The 18,853-nt window shown below is 46.5% G+C and overlaps 1 protein-coding gene across 1 annotated transcript in view; it reads left to right on the top strand.

The window, feature by feature from the left end:
* Window positions 1-2,314: 2,314 nt before the first annotated feature.
* LOC117056024 (microtubule-associated protein futsch-like) overlaps window positions 2,315-18,853 on the top strand; it is a 192,017-nt gene continuing 175,478 nt past the window's right edge. The window contains exon 1 of the mRNA XM_033166043.1: window positions 2,315-2,464. The gene's annotated coding sequence lies outside the window, so the exon portion shown is untranslated. The remainder of the gene's footprint in view (window positions 2,465-18,853) is intronic.

The following is an 18,853-nucleotide window of genomic DNA, read 5'->3' as shown; positions in this document are numbered from 1 at the left end:
CTTCATCTGCTGCATCATTGCAGGCCTCAGATGGTGTGTAATGTCCCAAAAAGGTTTGGGGGGGGGGGCTGGAGTTGCCTGCGAGCCACACCACCTAAGGCAGTGGTTCCCAAAGTGGGTGTTGGGATTACCTGGTGTGTGTGTGGTGTGTGTGTGTCTGTAAGAGGCAATGGGGTGGCTGGAGGTGCAGATGATTGTTGGACTTTGAAAAGCTGGTATCACTGGATCAAGTGCATCCATTTTGTTGAATTGATTAAACTAAATTTCAATTGGATTTTGAATAAATGTACAATTGATTGTGAATTTTATTGTGTTATTGTCTTCCTTAGTAGGTTGTTTGAAAGGCTGTTTTGAATAATCCTTTTTTACAGAGTAGGAGGCAGAGGATGAGTTTATGGACAACCTGAAAAAGTTTGGGATCACCACTGATCTAAGGTACCTGGAAGCGATTTCCCCTTATTCCAGAGGCATGGTGATAAGCTGTGCTTCTTTTCAGTTACAGGTAGGTAGCCGTGTTGGTCTGCCATAGTCAAAACAAAATAATAATAATAAAATCCTTCCAGTAGCACCTTAGAGACCAACTAAGTTAGTTCTTGGTATGAGCTTTCGTGGATTTTTTTATTTTATTCTTCTTTTCAGTGGTGAAGACAAGGCACTTTACATATGCTTAAAAGCGCCAATGAAAAAAAAGAGTAAATTCTTGCACAGACTGTGGGACCCGAAACACTGAAAATAGGTTCTGAGGCCTAAGCTCAGGTCATATGTAGAGAAGGAAATCCACTTCCACACTCAGTCTGGGAGGTGGTGGGTCCGGTCCCTTTTGGCTCCACAGGCTAGATCCGTGGTTCCCAACGTGGGGCACCCCCCCACACACAGAGGGGCAATTTGGTTTTTAAGGGGGGACAATTTGAGAATTGACTTATTAACAGTGAATGGCCTTTTAGGCTTCCTCCACGTGAATAGGAGTTCACTTTTTTAATAATAATAATTGTATTGGGGGGGAGAATCAGGATTTTAGAGCTGCTTAGGTGGGGCATGGCCAAAAAAAGGTTGGGAACCACTAGGCTAGATCCTTAGTAGGATCTAATTTTAAGATGTACTTTAATTAATTGATTGCCTGTTTTTATGTTCTTTGTATACTGTGTTAGTTTTATGATAAAATAAAAAATTCCTTCCAGTAGGAATTTTTTAATTTTTAATTTAATTTTGTTTTGACTATGGCAGACCAACACGGCTACCGACCTGTAACTTAGTTTTATGATGTTAGCAGCCCTAAGCCCGGCTCCGGCCGGGGTACAAATAAAAATTATTATTATTATTATTAGGAATGACCCACAGGGCAATTTTGACAGGTGTACAGAGTTGCCCACCTGCCATTCACGTGATGTAATTGGCGACATCATGTGACTCGCAGGTGGCCGTAGACATGGGAGAAACCTGGATTGGACCCCGAGGGTCATCTAGTGCAACCCCCTGCAACGCAGGAATCTTTTTGCCCAGCGTGGGGCTCGAACCCACGACCTTGAGATTTAAGAGTCTCACGCTCTAGGGACTGAGCTGTCCCGCAGGGTATTGCAAAGGTCAAACTCTTTTGCCCCTCTCCCACTTTAAACTCCTGATCCCTTGCTTCACGCCAGGCATAGGAAACCTTCGGCCCTCCAGATGTTTTAGCCTACAACTCCCATGATCCCTAGCTAACAGGGCCAATGGTCAGGGATGATGGGAATTGTAGTCCAAAACATCTGGAAGGCCTAAGGTTGCCCATGCCTGCTTTACACCATTACCTGAAGCCGGCGGGGCCTTGCTCCAAAGTAGACTCAACTGGGTGGCCTGGGCCAGACTCTGCTCCTCAGGCTGGCCTACCTCACAGGGTTGTTGTTGTTGAGATTAAACACAAGAGCGGGGGAAAGCGCGAGAGCGCCACTTCGTTCGAGCTCCTTGGAGGAAAGAAATACAGTACACGCGAGAAAATAAATAAAAGAAAACCCCACGCGAATTTCTTCGCCGCCTCAGGCGCCGGCCCCGCCCTTCCCCCCCACCCCTCACCGCAACTGTCCCGCGCGCCTCCCAAACTTGCTCCCTTTCCATTTTGCCGCCGCGCGCGCCTGCCCCGTCCCCGCCCCTCCCGCCGCGCGCTCGCCGCCATTGGCCGCGGGGGCGGGCGCAGGCGGGCCGCTATTGGCCGACTACGAAAGAGGATCCCGCCTTCCCGCCCTCCGTCCCGCCAGCAAGCTAGGGAGGCGCTCGTGGGGGCGAGTCCTGAGGCGGCGCCCACCCCGAGGCCGCCACTCCTCCTTCCCGGCCCCGCGCGCTCTCGCTCGCTCGTGCACACGCTCCGCCTTCTTCCTGCCTTCCTCCTCCTTCTCCCGGCCGGGCTCGCTGAAGGGGACGGGCGGGCGAAGGCAGTCACAGGAGGGACCGCATTCGCCGGGTGGCGGACACCCCACCCCACCCCCCCGGCTCGGTAAGGGGCGCGAGTGTGTGGAGGGGACACGGCTGGCTGGAGGGGGGTCAGTCGGTTGAGGGTCTCCTTGAGGGGTTCAGAGCTTGGGAGTGGAGAGGAGGGGGTTAATTGGGGGAGGGTTCCCCCCCCGGGGGGCAGCAGGGGCGCTTGGACTTTGGAGGGGGGCGCCGTGCAATAGGAAGGAAAGGGTTAAGTTGTGGGGTGTTACCTTGGGGAGGGGGCCATTTGGGGAGGGGAGAGGTCCGAGGCTTGGGCGGAGCAGCAAAGGGTTAATGTTGGGGGGTCGTGGGGGGAAGGGTTAAGCCGGGGGGGGGGAGAAGGGAACAGGAAGGGGCTAAGTTGGGGGGCCTTCAAGGAGGGGGAGCATGGAGAGGAGGCGAGTTTGGGGAGGACAGGGCGGGGCCAATGGGCGGGTCCCTTGGGTGGGGTGGGGAGGCAGGGAGGGGTTGGTTGTGGGGTGGCCAGGAGTGTTCCCCCCCCCCGGGGTCGGGCACTTTTCAGGGACGGGGAGTGGAGGGCGCGCGAGAGGGGTGTGTGTGGGGGGTGGGGGATGTCTCCTTGCAGATGCAATGCATTGCCAACTGGGCAGTTAATTCCGTGCAACTTTGGGGGTGCAGTTTTGGGGCAGGCTGTGTGTGTGTGGGGGGGGGGGGGTCGCCATCCCTCCCTCCCTTCCTGGGCCCCCTGACTTTGAGGTCTGCAGCTGCCAGGCCCCCGGAGAGCCAAGCAAGGGCTGGGCATGTGCGCGCCGGGGCGAGGGTTTTGCCAGGAATCTGCAGCGTGGCGGGCGTCGGACTTCAGCCCGGAGAGCCGGAATGTGGGGAGGGGTGGGGGTGGGCGGGCAAATCCGAGGAGGGGGAGCTCCTGGCGGGTGGGGCGCAGGAAACCGGGGTGTATTGTGCGGGGTGCGCAGAGTGGGGCCCTGGGACTCCCCGCCGCGTGCTGGGAGGGAGGAAGCAGGGTGAGTGGGTGGGTGGGTGGAGAGGCCAGGGGCTCCGCCGTGGGGACGGGGTTGTCCGGCAGGCGGCTGGCTCGCTCGCTCGGGGTGGGTGTGGACTGTCTGCAGTGCTAGTTGGAAAGTACCCAGGATTTGTGCGCGCGCATGGGAGCGATCGCTGCGAGAGGGAGCATTTCCAGTGTGGTGGGAGTAACGTGGGTAACAGTCGCGGGGGGGGGGGGGTTGTCACTTGGGCATCATGCATCTTACCCGTTTTTTTCAAACAAACAAAAGCCCGCCCTGTTGCAGAACCCAAGCATTTTGGGAAAAGGTGGGGTGGGGGGGGGGAATTCCTGTTTACTGCTTCCTCCCAAGCGACAGCAGCTCTTGGAAACTTGATAACCTCGCCAGTCCTTTCTCTTGCCCTTTCCCTCATCCTGGGCGTCAGGCCTGAATCCCAGTGTGTATAATGCAGGTTATCTGTGAGAGTCTGGAGTGAAACGATACCAGACTTTGTATACGTAACTGCATTAAAAGTGTGGTGCAATTCTTGGTGGAATAGCTAGAAACTTTGCATTTTACTCTTCCAAGTGTTTTCCTTTTTCATGTCCTTCCGAAACAAACCATCTTCCTTTCTTTGGCATGTGTTCAGAATTGCAGTTTAGGCCACTCCGCAAACATTTCATCTCCCCATATTCCAGAATGTTGGCTTGCATGCTAACAGAGTGTCATTTATTTTGTTTTGGGTGCAGTCCTGTGACGTGGAGGCATTTTGCAAAACTTCACAGAGCTGGAACATTTGGAGGGGGTGTTGATCTGCCAGCTAATTAACAGCCTTCTAAGTGGTGGAAGGCAGGGATGGGCTGCAATAATGATAGGTGCTAATAGAAACAACAGCAAACTTGCAGAAAGGGGTGGTGGGAGGAACATCTTGACTAAATTAGGAGGACATCTGTCTTGGGACGATGCCCGAGTTATGTCATCCCAGAGGAAGTGAAAACTGGGCGGGGGAAAGGCATAAAGTTTGAAGGTCTAGCATTTGTCCCCAACCTGGTGCCCTCAATATGATTCGGACTACAATTCCCATCATCCCTAGCCAGCACAGCTGTGCTGGCCAGGACATGTTCTGGTAACGTCTGAAAGTACCAGTTGGAGGGTGGCAGCTCTGTAGTGCAGTGTGCTGCAAAGAATTCCTGGTTTTCTTCTCCCTTGCCTTCTCAATGGTAGCAAGTCTGCAAAGACATGGATTTTGAGTGAAATCCTTTGTCTCCTTTGCATCTTGGCTTCTGATCGGAGACTTCTGCCTCCCTCTCTCTCCCTCTTCCCCGCCTCCCCCTTCCTGGTTACGTGGTTCCTCATCTGCTGTTGCCTTTCTGCAGCTATGACTGGCTGGTCTCCTTCCCAGCTTTTACAGGGATGGTTCTAGCATTGCATCAGGGGATATTTTGTGCTGTAATCCAGCAACGCAGCCAGGATAAGCGATCGCAGAACCGCTGCTTGAGGGGATGGGTGTGGTGAGCTGCGTGGATGCAGCAGCAGCAGAGTTACGGCCGGCCTATACAGTAACTCTGCCCAGTCATCGGCACAAGGGATCTGAGCAGAAAGCTATTTTTATAAATCGGGCCTAGCTTCAAGCTGGGCGCACCGATTTAGAAGTAACAGTTGTCGTATTTTAAGTATTAAATGAGTGTGGTATGAGTGCGACGCTGCCTTGGGTAAGTTTAGACATAGGCCCTGCTGTTCTTGGGTAGGAAGGGGCCTCTTGCTGAACGAATCTGCCCCCCCGCCTTCAAGTGCATACCAAGCCTGCCTGCCTGCTTTGTCATTGCCACATTCACTTTTCGCTAGAGAGCCTCTTAAAATTAAAATTCCAGAAGGGTAGCTTTGTTTGTCTGAAGCAGTGAAAGGGCGGAGAGCTGTGGTACCTCCAGGGCTTAACGGTCTTCAAGGAACTGCAGCACTTGTGGTCCTGGACCCTGAAACTTCCGTGCTCTCTAACTCTCCTGCCTCCTGGTTTTTCCCCCACTATCCCCCAGCTGTCCTCTTGCTTACATTGCTTTCCCAACTCTGCCTCCTCCTTGCATGACACAGAGCTCTCCATTTTGCAGGATTGCTTAAAAGCCGGAGTTTGTAGTGAGTGAGAAGCACCAAAACATACCGAGACAGACAAACTTTTGTTTATAGCAAGGTTTGTTCTGGGCCACGGATGCAAAGCATCCCTTTGCTCTTTATTTTCCCTGCAGTGAAGCATTAAAAGCACATTTTTTAATCTGTGTTGGATATAGAGTCATCTTGGTTATTTGTTTTTATTTACCGTATTTTTCGGTCCATAAGACGCACTTTTTTCCTCCTAAAAAGTAAGGGGAAATATCTGTGCGTCTTATGGAGTGAATGGTGGTCCCTGGAGCTGAATTGCCCAGGGGCCAAAAGAGGATCATGCTTTTTGTTTTACAAAGAGAAAAGGGGGGGTTGAAAGGACCCTGCTCAGCAGCTGATCAGCAAGAGATCGGGAGAGAGATAAGAATCCCTGGCTCCCTTTCAGCCCCGCCCTCCTTTGTTGAATGTGCTGCAGAGGGAGGTTGTTTCCCCAGCGACATGTGACTGGCTGATTAGATTATCTGTCTGGAAACTTTAGAAAAGGCTCCCTTTCCTTTAGAAGCTGCAGAAATGTGAGTTGAACCCCACAAAAGGGGGGCTTTTCCTCTTTGCTTTTCCCCCTTTGCAAAAGGAGCTTTGCTTTTTTCCCTTTGCAAAAAAAGCTGCAAAACATTTAGCTGATCCTCAAAAACACAGGGTTTTTCCCTTTGCAAAAAAAGCTGCAAAACTTTTAGCTGATCTTTAAAAAAACCCCAGCGTTTTTCCCTTTGCAAAAAAAGCTGCAAAACTTTTAGTTGATCCTCAAAAAAACAAGGCTTTTCCCTTTGCAAAAAAAAGCTGCAAAACTTTTAGCTGATACTCAAAAAAACCCCCAGGGCTTTTAGAGGAGGAAAGCCAGAAAAATATTTTTTCCCTGGGTTTCCTCCTCTAAAAACGAGGTGCGCCCTATGGTCCGGTGCGCCCTATGGAGCGAAAAATACGGTATTTATTTTATAGCCTGTCTCACCTCAAGGGCTTGGGGAGTGTTAACCACAAGTTAAAATGCGCTTCAAGTGGTTGTCCTTTCAGTTGTCAGTATCTGTCTGTCTTGGAAGACAATGCAAGAGTGCACTGTTGGGGATAAAGTCAAACCATTGGAGAGTTCTAGTGCCTGCTGTGGCAGAGGAAGGCGCCTGTTTTTTCTGCTACAGGTGTGCCATGGCGTTTCTTCTGTCTCTGCTCTTCGCTGCAGTCATTCCTCCTCTGATCACTAAGAAAAAAGAAAAGATTATCTCAAGTGTATGTCAACACAATGGGAGAGGGACTAGTTCATGATATGGTTGAAGGGAAATGAGAAAAAAGGTTATTTAGATGACAGTTACATAGAGTATTTTAAATGTATTTTAATATTTGTTGGAAGCCGCCCAGAGTGGCTGGGGAGACCCAGCCAGATGGGCGGGGTACAAATAATAAATTATTATTATATATTATTATAGAGTAAGTGGAACAAAAGACCTATGCAGACCTAAAAAAGGCTTCTGCAACGTAGAGAATCGTGGAAAATTGTCACAGATCAGTCTGCAGATTGAAATTCAAGGATGTTATTAAATCAGGGTGTAGCTTACCTTGCAGGGCAGGTATGTGGCTCTTACTGAATTAGCTATGCAGTTTGTCGTCTCGAAAGCCACTTGTGCTCACACAGGGAGGAGAAACAAGGTGGTCAGGAAGAGTACCGTAAGTGACTCTGCTGTCTGGAATGTCTAGAAGAGGGTGGCAAAAATGGTGAGGGCTTAGAGAGCAAATCCAGTGAGAAAGAGTTGGGTCTGTTTAGCCCGGATGTGGGGATGATTTAAGGTGTGATACGATGACCATTTTCCAAATATGTGCATATTCATAGTCACATGCATGGTGGGGATAAATTTGTTTTCTGTTGCTCTAGAGTGGAGGGTCTGGACCAGCAGGTTCAGATTACAAGAAAAATGATTTCCACCAAAGAATGTTCTGTTGCATGAGTTATTTGACTGTGGAGTAGACCATTTTTGAAGGTGCTGTGCTGTGCTTCATAAGAGGTTTTTCAATGCTTGACCCAATATTGGGGATGCTGTAGCAATGAATTTCCAGCATTGGCAGAGAGTTTTGACTAGATGACCTTTGAGGTCTCATTCAGGTTACATTGGTCCAGTTGCAGCTTTTTGTTCATTGCCCTGCACTGCTTTTGTGCTCTTGTGTGGTGTAGTTGTGGTTTTGCTTCTGGATGTGGTTTGATTTAAGTCAAAATATGCTGGTGTCAAGCTCTTCCTTACATTCTTGGGCAGCTCCTGGCTAGATTGGTCAACCTTTGTGGCCCCCTCTCCCCATGATCCCACCAAACATTGGACTGCTTCTTCTGCACAACCATAGTATTGCACATAAGTTGTAGAAGGTCCTGGATTTGATTTCTGGTATCTCTAGTTAAAATTGCCTTGCGGATAGATTGCACCAGGTTTGTAGATCATACAAAATCAGATTGCCCCCACGTATCTCTGCTAATAACTTGCCACACATTTGTGGCCTCAGAATAAAAAGAAAAGAGGTTCTATTCCTGTTTATGAAAGTTTACCTGGAGACTATTCTTGCTCACCAGAGGTGATCAGTAGCTCTTCATAAGCCTGAGTTAAAAGGATATTGGGTAACAGAAGTCTCTTCCAGACCTTGGAACGATTCCTGCTCGTCCTGGGCATGCAGTGCTGGGCTCAAAGACACCTTGATCTCCTGCTGCGGAGAAACAACTTGAAACAGTAATACCTGTAGCCTATGTTGAGGTGGCACATGGCATGCCAGCGATTGTCAGAAGTGTTTGCTTACACGAGGCATTAGTAGACCTACAAGGGACCTGTTGCAATTGTTTTTTGCTGTTGCTATCACTGTATGTTTGGGCCCTTTGTATGTTCTCCGCTAGTAAACAGTTGGCAAGCCTTGTGCTGGTGACTTGAAGGATTTTACAGCCATTGTTAAATGTCTACACTGGCCATTATGGCTCGTGAATGTTCTGTTTATTGCTTCTTTTTGTCACTCCTTGGCAGATCCTGTCTTGGGCTCCTGCCTTTGCTTTTATTGTCCAGTGTTATTTATGCCCCATGACTTGCAGAATCCAGATCCAATTTAGTTTGTGATTTATGGACGCTCGCTTCTCTTCCGATTCATGTCATTGTATTGCCTGTATGTCTGTCCTCCTCCTCCTCCCCCTCCATTGCCACCACCCAGTTCCAGCCCAGCAAGTCTATTCAGGACTTCTTTTTTTGAAATGACTCCAATCAGCCAAACCCAATAAACAGAGTGGAGTGGCAACAACCCCCTAATTTCAGAGGTTAATTAGCTGCATGGCATCAGATATGCAATGGAGGCCTTGATAGAGCTCTGTGGTCTGTTGATATTCAAGCAGATGGGTGCCTTCAATTTGAAACAACCGTAATTAAGTTTTGGTTAGCCAGGCAGGACTGTCACTGCTCCTGTGTTTACCTTGGCAGCAAGCCAAAGGCAGAAATTATTCAATCCATATTGGGAATCTGATTATTGCTGCTAAACAGATGAGTTGATATTATTCCTTAAATCTCCTTATATTTGGATGCTGCCTCCCACATAGATGGTGGTGGTTTTTCAGAATGAAGCCAGAACACTTGCTGCTCCTGGGCAACGTCTCTTGGCAACTGCTTCATACCACAGAAAAAGATGTGTAGAACCAGTAGTTTAAAGGCGTGCACTCTTTCGAGTTGTGCTTCATCGGGCATAACGTGTATCTGGCCTAGAGCCAGGCATGAAGGCACCCTTGTTTCAAGTGCAGAAGCCTTTCCCAGCTTGATGAGAGTTGTCGTCCAAAACATGTGCAGAGCACCGAGTTGGGGAAGAGCTGGTCTCGAGATTGCCTAGCCTGAATCGGATCACTTTGCAAAGTAGTAGTGACATACTTTTAGTGACATACTTTTGCTTTGGGGTGTGTGTGTGATGGCAAGCATGTAGGAGTTCTAGGACAGGGGTCAGCAAACTTTTTCAGCAGGGGGCCGTTCCACTGTCCCTCAGACCTTGTGGGGGGCTGACTATATTTTGAAAAAAATATATGAACGAATTCCTATGCCCCACAAATAACCCAGAGATGCATTTTAAATATAAGCACACATTCTACTCATGTAAAAACATGCTGATTCGTGGACTGTCCGTGGGCCAGATTTAGAAGGCGATTTGGCTGGATCTTAGTTTGTGTACCCATGTTCTAGGATAGCTACCGGTATTTGTTTTCATTTTACATAGCTGTTCAGTGACAGCTCTTGAGATTCTATTAGGACCAAACATAGGCAGGATGCAGTTTATGTGCTGAAAGCAGGCAAATTGTAGCCTTCACATCCAGCCCTTCCACTCTGTTGCCTCAGCCGAGTTAAATGCAGCTCTGCAGAATCGGATGGTTTTATTGGGTCCTGGATCAAAGTCTCACTTGCCCAAAGTAACTTACTCATTTATTACCAATCTCTTTTCAAACACTGGTTTAAACAGATGGGTTTAATAATGCTTCTGGCACAGTGGAGAATGCTGACAGCTTTCATTTCTGTGATCAACCCTGTACTTAATAGCTGAAGTCTCAAATATTGTGGTTATTTTGGTGGTTACCTTTTTCCTATAGGAAAGCAGATGGGCTTGAGGCCCAAACTCTCCAGCAGGGATGGGGAACACGTGGCTGTGCAAATGATGATCAGCCAGCATGATCAAGGAGTCCAGCAACATCTGGAGGGCTACAGGGTCCCTATCCCTGCTCTTTAGTATCCCACACATCCCAAATTGCCTCTGCCCATCCTAATGAGAAGAAAGCTGTTCTGAAATTTCTGCACATGATCTGCATTTGATCTGCATTCACAGCACCAGAGCTTGGCCAAGGTGGAAGGCCCAGTGAAGAGCTATCCTTTGTGTGCAGTAAAATTCTAAAATCCTGATAGGAATATGACAGGTTTTATGATTTAAGCGAAACCACCAATCGGCCTGTGAGTAAATCTGTCAAGGCACATTTAATCAGGCACAGTTGGCACAGCTCCTCTTTGCAATAAAAGAAACCTAATGGCTTTTTACGGGATGTTGGTGCATTGAGTTTGGCATTTTATGGCTTTAATCAAAAGCCAGGGATGAATAATTAATTCCTGGATATCAAACTTGGGAGTCCAGACGGGAACTCTGACTTGGACTTTTCCTTCATATGTTGATCTGACCAGTCATAGCCTGGATATGCAAATGTGTAAGCATGTTCTCATAGAGTACTTTTGAAATAACCATCATGTTTTGTAACAAACTGTTGCTCTTGATGATTTTTTTGGGTAGGGCTTCAGATGATCATTGCTAGAAGAAAGAAACACCCCCATTTTTTTTGCTTTTAGGTATGGCCCAAAGATTAGCCTGCCCGTATTTGTAGCAGCTCCAAAAAATAAAACAAATGAAAATATTTAAATTTAAATGAAGTCCTCATTCCAAGAAATGATGAGGTGAAAGTGTATGTATTTGTTGCCTTGCTGCCCTGTGAGAATAATATATGAGCAGGAGCAGTCACCATTAAGAAAAAGAGCTCAGAATAGCCCTGTATAGATGTGGACTGAATCAAGTGACTTTTCTTCTTTAACCTAGCTCAAGGTTGTCCTCTGAACTAGCCAGATGTTTAACTGACAAACAATCACAGTCCATCTGTCAGGGAACTGTCCCCGGTGCAGCGCAAGGTGGTGGAAGGGCTCTCGGGATGCTACAGAGAACCTGACCGGCCCCCACCTGACCAGCAGCACCTCCTCTGGCAGCAGAGGAAGCAGCGAGGCTTCCAGCGGGGAGGGGCATGCATTTCAGGGTATGGAGGGAAGAGGCTCTGAGGATGCTGGAGAGACCCTGCACTCCCCTAGCTCAAGGGGCGATGAAGGAGACATGCAGCTTCATGCGCCCCAAAGGCGTCGAGGGGTGAAACCAAAGGATGGGAGGCGGGGTTTCCGTATACCGAAACTCTTTTGTTGGGGTCAGAACCGGAAGGGGCCATTCCCGGATTCTGACGACGCTTGATACAGACATGAACTTAGCTCTGCACTGTACTGTATGTAGTTTGCACAATAAAACTACTAAAGGAAACTCGGTTTTGCCTGCTTACTCATGAGCAACTAACCGAGGACCTTACACCATCATTTGAAAAACATGACACTTGAGCCGTCTTGCTTCAAAATGACAACTAGACACTCCCTTTTGCCAACTGCAACCTTGGTTTAAGGAGCCATTGGGCACCTAGCTTCTATAACTAAAATTCTAACTGTCGAGTGTGGTGTGATGTTGCTTCTATAAGCTGGAAGGTTCATTTGGAAGTATTATTTGCTGACGCCCAGTGTTTTACAGAGTGTGTTCTATTTTTATACTTGTGTGCAGCCTTGGAAACCCTTGCAGGTAAGAGGTGGGGTACGAATATTTTAAATGAATTAAAAGGTAGGCTCTTTCCCTTGAATTGGCTTCCTCCCCAGCTGCTGGCACATGGCTTAGCAGCTGAGTGGCAGGAAGGAGGTTTTGGCTCACAGTCACCTTGTGCTGGGCAAGACAAGGCCTTTCCGCACATTTTTCTCTGCTTTGCCAGCCTGCAGCTTGGAGTCACAGGGGTGCTCCGTGCCCCAAAGTTTGTGCCTGCTCTTCTGTATGCACGTTGGGAGAAATTCCCCCAGGCTTTCGGTGGTAGACTTGGGATTTGATGTAGGGGTGGCTGATGCAAGGATCATACCATGGTAAAAGATTGGCATGCAGAGCAGTAAAGTGAAGTATGCTTGGGGGTCTTGCGGAACAGCTTGGCTGAACAGAACAGCTTGGGCTTCTTAAAGGTCCCTCGCTGTGAAGGACAGGCTGCATCTGTTGTTGCTACTCAAAGCCAGCCTGCCATGGAGAGCATGCGGGGCTTCGGCAGACGCCAGGGGATGCTCCTCAGCAGAATGACAGGGTGGAACTCTGGGCTTCAGTTGGGAGATAAGGGAAAGTTAAATACAAATTCTCCTACCTATACAGCGCTCTTCTGGAGTGCTCAGATTGCTTTGCCTACATTATCTGTAACCTTTAGGCTCAGCTAAGGCTCAGCTTCATGCTTTAGGCAGTGTTAGAAACTCAGATATATAAGCTAATCACCAAATGCTACCTTACACCTGGATTATGGTCACCACAACATAATGTCTAGGCACCATTCCCCCCCCCAGGTGGGATTTATTTTTATTCATTTCATTTCTATACCGCTTTATATTTTAAAGGGAAAAAAATCTCAAAGCTGTTTACAACGCTTTCAAACATCCAATAAAACAATCCAGAATAAAACAAATTCAAGCTTCAAGGAAAATATTTCAGATCCTTCTTATAAGCGGCATTTTGCCTTCCCCATATTGATTTGCGTACTTAATTTATAGAGCTGCCCCATAGCAGAAGTTCTCTCGGAAGCCAGTGCAGTGTAGTGGTTAGAGTTACAGGTGGGTAGCCGTGTTGGTCTGCCATAGTCAAAACAAAATCGAAAATTCTTTCTAGTAGCACCTTAGAGACCAACTGAGTTTGTTCCTGGTATGAGCTTTCGTGTGCATGCACACTTCTTAGAGTGTCATACTAGGTAGGACCTGGGAGATCAGGGTTCAAATCCCCACTCAGTCCTAAAGCTCACTGGGTGACCATGGAGTCAGTCCCAGCCTCTTGACCTACCTCACAGGGTCATTGTAGGGATAGATAGATAGATAGATAGATAGATAGATAAATTATTCATACCCCACCCATCTGACTGGGTTTCCCCAGCCACTCTGGGCGGCTCCCAATAGAATATTAAAAACATGATAAATTGTGGAGGGGAGTGAACCATGTACTCATTGGAAAAAAAGTTGGGATATAAATGCAATAAACAAACTTCTGATTACCTGCTTAAGAAAGTTGGAGGGGCCAGCCAGGTGGAAATGTCTGTCACCAACCTGGTACCCAGAGACCTCCATGTGGCTGCAGTTGAACCTGTGCCAGTCGCAAAATGCGCCTGGCGCCTGGCTAATTTCTAACACTGGCTTTGAGTGACGTTTGAATCAGGGCCTTGTGACCTAGAGCTCCGTCCTCTTAACCAGGACTCTATACAACTGGCCCGGATTCTTCCTTGCTTGGATAGGTGGATCCAGAAATTGGTGCAGGCGAAGCAAATAAATTTTGAAGACCTCAACCCTGTGTGGCCTTCAGCTTAAGAGCTCTTACCATCATCTTGTTTCTGTCACGCAAGAAAGCTTTCAGGCTTCCCGTAGGTTTGCTAATGGGGTAGGATGTGTCTGTGGGTAGGAAAGGTCAGCAAAATGAACAGCAAAGTTTGCAGTCATGGGAGGAATTCATTCCTGGCCCTCTGCAGCTCTGAAAGTACCTTATTTAAAATAAATGCCTGTAAAAAACTTCAAGACCTTCTTCCAAAATGGCTGCATTCTGCATGAGATCAAGCTAAATGCTATATGAATCAGGGTGGATTCGATTTGATTTGAATTGAATCGATTTAAATCACTAGTCAGTAAGACTTGATTTAAATCTTTTTTTACAGAAAGTCATTCTTGCTGGTATCATCTTAATACTGTATTTACAACTAGAGGAAGGTTTCGTTTTTGGAATAATAAAATATCAGAGTAGTTTTTACAGTTCTATCAAAAATTACTGATATAGTTATACAATTAGAAATACATAGACAGATAATTATGAAATTATTGTGAGGTTCAATAAGTTACCTGTTAGTATTTGGACAACTTTTCTGCTGTACTTTATTGGAAGAAGAAAAATAATCATTTCCTTAATAACAATTTAAACAATTTATTTAACTAAAACAATAACATTATAGCATATGCATCTAGGTTTGTTAACTGGTGTGGTTAAACAATTTTTTAAATTTAAAATAAACAACAGACTGAGTTTTAACACACATGAAAAACTTAAAACAAATCTTTATTTCATGATGAATAGCCTTTGGACTATAATGTAACTTAAATAGAAAACTATCTTTAGAAAGATTTTTCCTCCAAAAGCATTTTGTTTTAAAAATCCAATTTAAAATTTAAAAAATTGATTAAAATAAAAAATTGATTTTTTTTTTTTAAAAAAATATCATTGGTTTTTATCTACCCTAATATGAATACAGATGCAGTTAGGTGTACCCTTGGTTGGAGGCAGCAAAGCTGAATTATTGTGATTTTTAAAATGATGAAAATAGCTGATTACTGGCTGAGTTTGAAGTATACATAGAGTGGGTGGCGTAAAGGGAGTATCTCAGGTGTGGCTTTGCATTAGGGTGTGGAGGCAACTTCCACCTGGTGTTGTTGTTTACTAAAATGCTAAAACAGTTTCAAAATAGACAGCTGTATCTGACTAGGTTTGTCGAGTAGACCCAGCTGAAATGTACCCAAGGTAGCTGTGTCCATCAATTTCAGTGTGTCTACTCTGAGCAAGGCTAACCTTGGATGCCATCCAATACAGGATGAAAACAGCTAAAATCGGCGAGAACCAGGAAATGGCAAAGACAGCATAATAAGCAACCAGATTAAGAGTATGCAAAGCAGTTCCATAGTATATCCTGCTTCGGAAGATGGGACACATTTTCACCTGGGCCTAAAACAGACACTGCTGCACTCCACGTACTTTCAGACTGCAGCTTCCATCTTCCCCAGCCCCAACTCCTGGGCACCAGCTTTCAGTTATTAAATGGCTGCGTGCTCGTGACTCCTGGGATTTCCCCAACACTGTTGGTACTTGCTTGTCTCATATTGTTTGCATGGTATTCATATTCAAGTACCTGGTTGCATTTTCTCCATGGAAAATGCATGCAGGGGGAATAAACTGAGGACCAACCCAGCTGCAAAAAAACAAAAACAAAACCACCATGGAGCTGCCTACAGGCATATTTAATTATTACAGGTTACCTGTTCTTCTAGGTCTTGCTTTAATTACATTTTAAAATGCAAAGAATACGAGACTGTTGTTTTTAAATAGGATTGTTGTCTGCTTATGTGATATATACAGAAATTACAGCACTTTCGGCAGACTGCTCAGCTCCCATCAATGGTCCTTTGATTCTCTTTGGGGCTTGTGAAGCCAGAGGCTACTTGTGGTACGCAGGGATATGGAATCAGCTGATGGTTGGTGCCTTGAATATTTTGACGCCCACAGTAGTCACTTGCGTGAAGCCAGTATGGCGTATCAATGCTGGGAAGGCCATCGCTAGCTGGGCCTTGCTGAACTGGGTGGGTCTAGGCTGCGGAGTCATTGGGCATCTCTGGAGATTTCTAGTTTCAGACAGAGTGCATTAGGGCTGCAATCGCAAAGCTGGCCAGCCAGAACCAGAAACTGAATTTAGGAAAGGGTTTTAATGATATTTGTTAGTCTTAATGTCACTTTCTGTGCTGTGGCTGCTTTAATAAGATGCATTATTCATCTGGAGTGGGATCTTGGTGGGTGGAAGGGCAGGCTGTGTTTTCTGGCATAGGATTAGGTCATATTTCTAAGACAGTTTTTGTATTGTCTGGGAGGGATGAAGCACTGTTTGTGCTGTGGAATCAACTAGAGCTGCCTCATTTTGCAAAGCAGCTCGTTCAGCTAAATGGAAGTTGTTGATCCTGCAATTTAACAAGACCAAAAATCTGGTGCAGTGTATGTGAGGCTTTTTTTTAAAAAGGAGAACTTTTTTTAAAAAAAGTTGTTTAATGTGGAATAATTATATTCATTCTATGTGTTATGGTTTTTTTGTGTGTTTTTTTTTAATGCTGCTTGTTACAATGGTGCTGGGAAACCTTTTTCAGCCAAGGGTCATGGGCGGAGAGGTGGGAATGACTCGCCTAGACTAAATCCCAGCCACACACACAGAAGCCAGATGTTTCCTCTGCACCGTCCACACCCCAAATCTCTCCCTTCTCCAGGCAAGGAAGATTCAGCAGCTCAGTTCCAGGATGCATTACAACCTGGCAAAAGCATGCAAGAAAGGTGTGGGTTAGGACTGGTGGGAGGTGTGGCCTGGGGAGAATGAGAGGGGACTGACTGGGGGAGGCACATTCAGCCCCTGGTCTGAAGTTTCCTCACCCCTGAAGTGCAGTAATCTTAGTAATACAGACTTAATTTGTCCCTTTTAAGCAGGAGTGGTGATTTCTTCAGTTTTTCTTTCATAGTATTGAATCCTTAGATTTGCAGACTCTCTTTGCATGTGGCAGTTGTATCACAGCAACATTTGGAGAGTAACATGCCTGCCCCTGAATTGTGGTTTACCACAACGTGTGAGCTGGGCTTCTGTTTGTTTAAATGCACAATTCATTTGTCGGGAGTCATTTTCCTGGTTGTCTATATTGAACTGTTGCCTCTAGGCATGCAGACAGGTCCATTTTGCTGTTTGTTTTTCATTATAATCTGTAGGTGACTGTTATAAAGAAGGGTTGGCTGACAGCTAATAACTCATGTGAAGTGCCCTGCAAGGGTGATGTGCAAAATGCCTTACAAGTTGTCACCGTAAATTTCCTTGTAACAACCTTGTCATGTTACCATTTTAAAGGTGGGGGAAACAAATTTTGCAAGGTCTGAGGGCTTCCAATAGAAACTAGGCATTGCTCTCTGCTTTGCCCTGACCTTCAAGGCTTTCGCAAGCATCTTCTGGTCATATGTTGGGTACTTTCAGGTGCAGGTGAGTCCCGGTCTGGGAAGAAGGTGGAATTTAAATAAATATAATAACAGTAACAACAATGAAATGCATTTCCATATGCAGAGACCACTAGATGCTTGGGAACAGGTAACAGAGAAGGCTGTTGACTTCATCCACAGAAGCATCTGGCTGTTCCTTGTTGAAAAGGGGAATCCTCTTGTGTAAAACTCTTTGGAATCGGGCGCAGCCAACCTGCAGGCCGAGCAGGGTCATGTGTCAAGAGTGGGGAGCGGGGATTACATGTTTTGTCCTAGGGTGACCCTGTTAGTAGCTTGCATTGGTGTAATTGATGAATGACTGGATTTGCCAGCTTTGATATCTGCACTAAGAGCATTTGCAAAGGCTGGCTTACTTGCATCTCCCTCCAACTTAATTTCAAACTCTGGAACTCACTTAAGGACAGCCCTACACAGACCGTGGTGTGAGCCCCTGGCAAAGTTTTGCATAATAAATTCCTCCTATGATGGTGGTGGGAGTTAATTTTCCTGGCCTGATCGTCCTAGAGGTGTGTGTGCCCTGAGTGCAGCCTCTGGGGTGCTTCAAATAAACAAGCCACTTGTACATAATTGTGCCGCGTCAACTGAGAACGTGGCATTGGTGGGTCAATTAAAACGGACCCGCGATCTTGCATTATGTCATTGCTCTGCAGATTTTCAGTATGCATCCATTTGGAAAGAATGTGTAGGTTTTGCAAGCGCGGTGGAATGCCGTTGGTTAACCTTCTTTTGTAAGCCTTACAATGACAGCTTGTGTGCAGCTGAACGCCCAAATCCTGAAGGGAAAAGGGAGTTCCTCTGATACGATAGCAGAAGGAAGCCCAGTTTAACCTGTGGGAGACTGAGGAAGAAGGCTGGCGCTGGGTGTTGGGAGGTGCAGATACAAAGCCCAAGGGCTCCTGGGGAGCAAGCTTGCTGCACTTCCAATCATTAACCTACCTCTCAGGATTGTTCTGAGGAAGTGATATCAGTCAGCTGTCAAGCACCTATTTTTATAATGAAGAATACAGCAAAAATGACTTAATGGGATTTCACAATTTCCTTTTCCGTCTGCTTTTGTTGTGAAGCCCTGCGTGTGGCGATAGTCGAGACACAAACATTCCAAAATGCTGGTCTACATTAAGGGGCTCTTTGCTACTTATAGATATTTCTTAGCAATCCTACATTGAAGTGCTATATAAATGTACTGAAAATAAGCACCACTGGAGGATGCCTGGAGAATGGCAAGAATTGAATATTGCCATTATCCACGTTCTGTGCTATGGGTCCTCCCCAGAGGTGCAGCCACCTGGGGAGACATTGCCACAGCATTTGGGCTAGTGACCATAATAACTTGTCTTTATCTGAGGCACCTGGGATTTGAATCCCCAACCTCATAGTTCTAAATTTACTAACGATTTTGGACTAAAATGAGCCATGGCTGCCGGAAGAGGGAAGGGTCTTTTGGATGGACTAGGGTTCCAGCTGGAGTCCCCGAGAATGCTTCTAGGAACATTGGAAGCTGCCTTATGTTGAGTCAGACCACCTGTCCATCTATCTCAGTATCACCTCCAGATGTTTTGGGACTACATTTCCCATCATCCCTGACTACTGGTCCTGTTAGCTAGGGATGATGGGAGTTGTAGTCCCAAAACAGCTGGAGGGCCAATTTTGCCCACCGCTGACCTACACTGACTGGCAGGGTTTTTGAC

The sequence above is a fragment of the Lacerta agilis genome, chromosome 12 (genome assembly GCF_009819535.1).
Source record: "Lacerta agilis isolate rLacAgi1 chromosome 12, rLacAgi1.pri, whole genome shotgun sequence".
Classification (NCBI taxonomy): Eukaryota; Metazoa; Chordata; class Lepidosauria; order Squamata; family Lacertidae; genus Lacerta; species Lacerta agilis.
The sequence above is the reverse complement of the archived record's forward strand: the minus strand, read 5'-3'. Positions and strand labels throughout refer to the sequence as shown.